Below are 7286 nucleotides of genomic sequence, written 5' to 3' on the forward strand. Positions count from 1 at the left end.
TTTAAGTTTTTTGTTTGTGAACTGGCTATTTGCTAACCAGTCATGTTATTTTGAACAATGTTATTTTGTTTGAAACTCGTTGTTAGACACGTTTTGTCATTTATTATTACGAGTAATAAAAGAGATCACGCGCAGCGTGGTCGAATCTTGCTACAAATTTTGCATAAGTGTTGATTATTCTTGCTTGGCAGTGTTCAACTGTCATTATGATTTAAACAAAACAGGTCTTCTAAAACTAAATATACGTATATACCGAACAGTGTTCAATTGGTCGGTATCAAGAGATGAATGACCAACGTTTAAATAATTGCATGTGTTTTGTAGTGGTTAACTGCTGAAATATGTTTGTATATTCTATGTGTTTTGTTGATGCTCAAAATCTCATCAAGGGAAAACAAAAGGTTTACAAGGTGTGGGTGCTAAGATGTCATGGCCTCGCACGGCCCCGCTCGGATGCTTAGGCACGAGGCGACATGGCCTCACTTGGCCTCGCCAGCCCACGCCACCTAAGTGGCCTCGCAAGACGCCTAGGCCGCGCCACCCAAAGGGCCTCACGAGATGCCTAGGCCACACCTCCCAAGTGGCCTCGCGAGATGCCTAGGCCACACCTCCCAAGTGGCCTCGCGAGATGCCTAGGCCACGCCACCCAAGTGGCCTCGCGAGACACCTAGGCCGCGCCTCCCAAGTGTCCTCGCGAGATGCCTAGGCCACGCCACCCATGTGGCCTCGCGAGATGCCTAGGCCACACCTCCAAAAGGGCCACGCGAGATGCCTAGGCCACACCTCCCAAGTGGCCTCGCAAGATGCGTCCATGGTTTCGCCCATGGCCTCGCCCATGGCCTCGTCCATGACCTCGCCCATGGCCTCGCCCATGGCCTCCTCCATGGTTTCGCCCATGGCCACGCCCATGGCCTCACCCATGGCCTCGTCCATGGCCTCGCCCATGGCCTCGCCCATGGCCTCCTCCATGGCCTCCTCCATGGCCTCGCCCATGGCCTCGCCCATGGCCTCGCCCATGGCCTCGCGAGACGCCTAGGCCACGCCACCCATGTGGCCTCGCGAGATGCCTAGGCCACACCTCCCAAAGGGCCTCGCGAGATGCCTAGGCCACACCTCCGAAGTGGCCTCGCAAGATGCGTCCATGGTTTCGCCCATGGCCTCGCCCATGGCCTCGTCCATGGCTTCGCCCATGGCCTCCTCCATGGTTTCGCCCATGGCCTCGCCATGGCCTCACCCATGGCCTCGTCCATGGCTTCGCCCATGGCCTCGTCCATGGCCTCGCCCATGGCCTCGTCCATGGCCTCCTCCATGGTTTCGCCCATGGCCTCGCCCATGGCCCCGCCCATGGCCTCACCCATGGCCCCGCCCATGGCCTCGCCCATGGCCTCGCCCACGGCCTCGCCCACGGTCCCGTGCCCATGGCCTTGGAGGTGAGAATACTCACAAGGTGCAAGGTACATGCATGAATATGGAATGTGCCTACAAACCTAAAGAAGTCAGAGTACGGATATAGTACCCCTACCAGACAAGTAGTGGGAATGCCAGGAGTGAGTATGCAAGGATAGGAGTTATGGTCCGTACGTCTACGGCCATAGGTCAGAGCCGACACCACTACCTCCTGTGCCACTACGCCTGCCACCACGCATCAGACATGGATACAGACAAGTAGTGGAGACATCCTCCTGACACCTGCTCCTGTACGGGGTGTACGACCACAGGCTCTGGAGCCACTCCCCTGACACAGTACGTATGTACCACTTGGTCCCCTGGACCACTATGTACCTAAGGCCATTAGAGCCTACTACAAAATGAACTCTAAAACCACCTGAAAGGGGGTTGGAAATTTGACTGTAGCAGAGGTTTGAGTGTGAATGAAAGACTGAATTCTCCATTACTGTTCTATCATTGTTCTTGAGTTATTGTTCAAGTTTTTATAGTTTTCAGATCAGTGATCTTGATTTGATAATTTTTCCAACTTAACTTCGTTGACGAGTTCTCACCGTCAACAGTTTGGCGCCGTCTGTGGGAACGCTAATTTCATGCTACTGTTCCACCATTGTTTCTGGCAATACTTGAGGAAATATTATCAATAAATACTGCTTACAGAGTAGTAGCTTTGTATCAAGTTCTTAACTTGTTATTTAAGTTTTTTGTTTGTGAACTGGCTATTTGCTAACCAGTCATGTTATTTTGAACAATGTTATTTTGTTTGAAACTCGTTGTTAGACACGTTTTGTCATTTATTATTACGAGTAATAAAAGAGATCACGCGCAGCGTGGTCGAATCTTGCTACAAATTTTGCATAAGTGTTGATTATTCTTGCTTGGCAGTGTTCAACTGTCATTATGATTTAAACAAAACAGGTCTTCTAAAACTAAATATACGTATATACCGGACAGTGTTCAATTGGTCGATATCAAGAGATGAATGACCAACGTTTAAATAATTGCATGTGTTTTGTAGTGGTTAACTGCTGAAATATGTTTGTATATTCTATGTGTTTTGTTGATGCTCAAAATCTCATCAAGGGAAAACACGCGGTTTACAAGGTGTGGGTGCTAAGATGTCATGGCCTCGCACGGCCCCGCTCGGATGCTTAGGCACGAGGCGACATGGCCTCACTTGGCCTCGCCAGCCCACGCCACCTAAGTGGCCTCGCAAGACGCCTAGGCCGCGCCACCCAAAGGGCCTCACGAGATGCCTAGGCCACACCTCCCAAGTGGCCTCGCGAGATGCCTAGGCCACACCTCCCAAGTGGCCTCGCGAGATGCCTAGGCCACGCCACCCAAGTGGCCTCGCGAGACGCCTAGGCCGCGCCTCCCAAGTGTCCTCGCGAGATGCCTAGGCCACGCCACCCATGTGGCCTCGCGAGATGCCTAGGCCACACCTCCAAAAGGGCCACGCGAGATGCCTAGGCCACACCTCCCAAGTGGCCTCGCAAGATGCGTCCATGGTTTCGCCCATGGCCTCGCCCATGGCCTCGTCCATGACCTCGCCCATGGCCTCCTCCATGGTTTCGCCCATGGCCACGCCCATGGCCTCACCCATGGCCTCGTCCATGGCCTCGCCCATGGCCTCCTCCATGGCCTCGTCCATGGCCTCGCCCATGGCCTCGCCCATGGCCTCGCGAGACGCCTAGGCCACGCCACCCATGTGGCCTCGCGAGATGCCTAGGCCACACCTCCCAAAGGGCCTCGCGAGATGCCTAGGCCACACCTCCGAAGTGGCCTCGCAAGATGCGTCCATGGTTTCGCCCATGGCCTCGCCCATGGCCTCGTCCATGGCTTCGCCCATGGCCTCGCCCATGGCCCCGCCCATGGCCTCGCCCATGGCCCCGCCCATGGCCTCGTCCATGGCCCCGCCCATGGCCTCGTCCATGGTCCCGCCCATGGCCTCGTCCATGGCTTCGCCCATGGCCTCGCCCATGGCCTCGCCCACGGCCTCGCCCACGGTCCCGTGCCCATGGCCTTGGAGGTGAGAATACTCACAAGGTGCAAGGTACATGCATGAATATGGAATGTGCCTACAAACCTAAAGAAGTCAGAGTACGGATATAGTACCCCTACCAGACAAGTAGTGGGAATTCCAGGAGTGAGTATGCAAGGATAGGAGTTATCGTCCGTACGTCTACGGCCATAGGTCAGAGCCGACACCACTACCTCCTGTGCCACTACGCCTGCCACCACGCATCAGACATGGATACAGACAAGTAGTGGAGACATCCTCCTGACACCTGCTCCTGTACGGGGTGTACGACCACAGGCTCTGGAGCCACTCCCCTGACACAGTACGTATGTACCACTTGGTCCCCTGGACCACTATGTACCTAAGGCCATTAGAGCCTACTACAAAATGAACTCTAAAACCACCTGAAAGTGGGTTGGAAATTTGACTGTAGCAGAGGTTTGAGTGTGAATGAAAGACTGAATTCTCCATTACTGTTCTATCATTGCTCTTGAGTTATTGTTCAAGTTTTTACAGTTTTCAGATCAGTGATCTTGATTTGATAATTTTTCCAACTTAACTTCGTTGACGAGTTCTCACCGTCAACAGTTTGGCGCCGTCTGTGGGAACGTTAATTTCATGCTACTGTTCCACCATTGTTTCTGGCAATACTTGAGGAAATATTATCAATAAATACTGCTTACAGAGTAGTAGCTTTGTATCAAGTTCTTAACTTGTTATTTAAGTTTTTTGTTTGTGAACTGGCTATTTGCTAACCAGTCATGTTATTTTGAACAATGTTATTTTGTTTGAAACTCGTTGTTAGACACGTTTTGTCATTTATTATTACGAGTAATAAAAGAGATCACGCGCAGCGTGGTCGAATCTTGCTACAAATTTTGCATAAGTGTTGATTATTCTTGCTTGGCAGTGTTCAACTGTCATTATGATTTAAACAAAACAGGTCTTCTAAAACTAAATATACGTATATACCGGACAGTGTTCAATTGGTCGGTATCAAGAGATGAATGACCAACGTTTAAATAATTGCATGTGTTTTGTAGTGGTTAACTGCTGAAATATGTTTGTATATTCTATGTGTTTTGTTGATGCTCAAAATCTCATCAAGGGAAAACACGCGGTTTACAAGGTGTGGGTGCTAAGATGTCATGGCCTCGCACGGCCCCGCTCGGATGCTTAGGCACGAGGCGACATGGCCTCACTTGGCCTCGCCAGCCCACGCCACCTAAGTGGCCTCGCAAGACGCCTAGGCCGCGCCACCCAAAGGGCCTCACGAGATGCCTAGGCCACACCTCCCAAGTGGCCTCGCGAGATGCCTAGGCCACACCTCCCAAGTGGCCTCGCGAGATGCCTAGGCCACGCCACCCAAGTGGCCTCGCGAGACGCCTAGGCCGCGCCTCCCAAGTGTCCTCGCGAGATGCCTAGGCCACGCCACCCATGTGGCCTCGCGAGATGCCTAGGCCACACCTCCAAAAGGGCCACGCGAGATGCCTAGGCCACACCTCCCAAGTGGCCTCGCAAGATGCGTCCATGGTTTCGCCCATGGCCTCATCCATGACCTTGCCCATGGCCTCCTCCATCGTTTCTCCCATGGCCACGCCCATGGCCTCACCCATGGCCTCGTCCATGGCCTCGCCCATGGCCTCGCCCATGGCCTCGCCCATGGCCTCGCCCATGGCCTCCTCCATGGCCTCGTCCATGGCCTCGCCCATGGCCTCGCGAGACGCCTAGGCCACGCCACCCATGTGGCCTCGCGAGATGCCTAGGCCACACCTCCCAAAGGGCCTCGCGAGATGCCTAGGCCACACCTCCGAAGTGGCCTCGCAAGATGCGTCCATGGTTTCGCCCATGGCCTCGCCCATGGCCTCGTCCATGGCTTCGCCCATGGCCTCCTCCATGGTTTCGCCCATGGCCTCGCCATGGCCTCACCCATGGCCTCGTCCATGGCCTCCTCCATGGTTTCGCCCATGGCCTCGCCCATGGCCCCGCCCATGGCCTCGCCCATGGCCCCGCCCATGGCCTCGTCCATGGCCCCGCCCATGGCCTCGTCCACGGTCCCGCCCATGGCCTCGTCCATGGCTTCGCCCATGGCCTCGCGCATGGCCTCGCCCACGGCCTCGCCCACGGTCCTGTGCCCATGGCCTTGGAGGTGAGAATACTCACAAGGTGCAAGGTACATGCATGAATATGGAATGTGCCTACAAACCTAAAGAAGTCAGAGTACGGATATAGTACCCCTACCAGACAAGTAGTGGGAATTCCTGGAGTGAGTATGCAAGGATAGGAGTTATGGTCCGTACGTCTACGGCCATAGGTCAGAGCCGACACCACTACCTCCTGTGCCACTACTCCTGCCACCACGCATCAGACATGGATACAGACAAGTAGTGGAGACATCCTCCTGACACCTGCTCCTGTACGGGGTGTACGACCACAGGCTCTGGAGCCACTCCCCTGACACAGTACGTATGTACCACTTGGTCCCCTGGACCACTATGTACCTAAGGCCATTAGAGCCTACTACAAAATGAACTCTAAAACCACCTGAAAGGGGGTTGGAAATTTGACTGTAGCAGAGGTTTGAGTGTGAATGAAAGACTGAATTCTCCATTACTGTTCTATCATTGTTCTTGAGTTATTGTTCAAGTTTTTACAGTTTTCAGATCAGTGATCTTGATTTGATAATTTTTCCAACTTAACTTCGTTGACGAGTTCTCACCGTCAACAGTTTGGCGCCGTCTGTGGGAACGTTAATTTCATGCTACTGTTCCACCATTGTTTCTGGCAATACTTGAGGAAATATTATCAATAAATACTGCTTACAGAGTAGTAGCTTTGTATCAAGTTCTTAACTTGTTTTTTAAGTTTTTTGTTTGTGAACTGGCTATTTGCTAACCAGTCATGTTATTTTGAACAATGTTATTTTGTTTGAAACTCGTTGTTAGACACGTTTTGTCATTTATTATTACGAGTAATAAAAGAGATCACGCGCAGCGTGGTCGAATCTTGCTACAAATTTTGCATAAGTGTTGATTATTCTTGCTTGGCAGTGTTCAACTGTCATTATGATTTAAACAAAACAGGTCTTCTAAAACTAAATATACGTATATACCGGACAGTGTTCAATTGGTCGGTATCAAGAGATGAATGACCAACGTTTAAATAATTGCATGTGTTTTGTAGTGGTTAACTGCTGAAATATGTTTGTATATTCTATGTGTTTTGTAATGTCTTAAATCTAAAAAGACTTAAAAGTTTCAAGCTAGCCAAAAAAGAAAAGTAAAGTGCAAGTGCCAAATAGCTCAATCATACAAGCAAAAGTATAAAAAATAAAACAAACTATGATAAAAACTGGTAGGACTACAACTGGTCGTGCAGGAGCTCTCTGGTAGGATGAGGAGTCACTGGCGTGCTGCTCTGGTAGGCTGATCAACCCCCTCCTCGGCTTCAGCTGCTCCTCTCGCTCGGAATGCTAGTGTAGAGGAGGCGGGTGTAGGGCCAGTAGGATTAGTAGCTTCCTCAACAGCCCTGGCCTCACATCTGGCGAGCTCCTCTGCCTGGATCTCATCGGTCAGAAAGTCGAGCTTGAGGGGTTTATTTAGCTTCCACACCTGGTAGAAGCAGTTGAAGCAGGTCTCCTCGTAGCGGGTTAGATCGACCTCCTTCTCTTGCTTGAGCTCTTCATTCTCGCTAATCAGTCCCTCGTTCTTGCGAGCTAAGCCCTCATTCTCACGAGTCAGTCTGTCTAGCCGATCAGTCAAGGATTTGTTGGCTTGGGTTAGCTGATCATTCCCATCAGCCAACCCCTTGAGAGACTCCT

Source organism: Humulus lupulus, chromosome 1, assembly GCF_963169125.1.
Source record: "Humulus lupulus chromosome 1, drHumLupu1.1, whole genome shotgun sequence".
Taxonomy (NCBI): domain Eukaryota; kingdom Viridiplantae; phylum Streptophyta; class Magnoliopsida; order Rosales; family Cannabaceae; genus Humulus; species Humulus lupulus.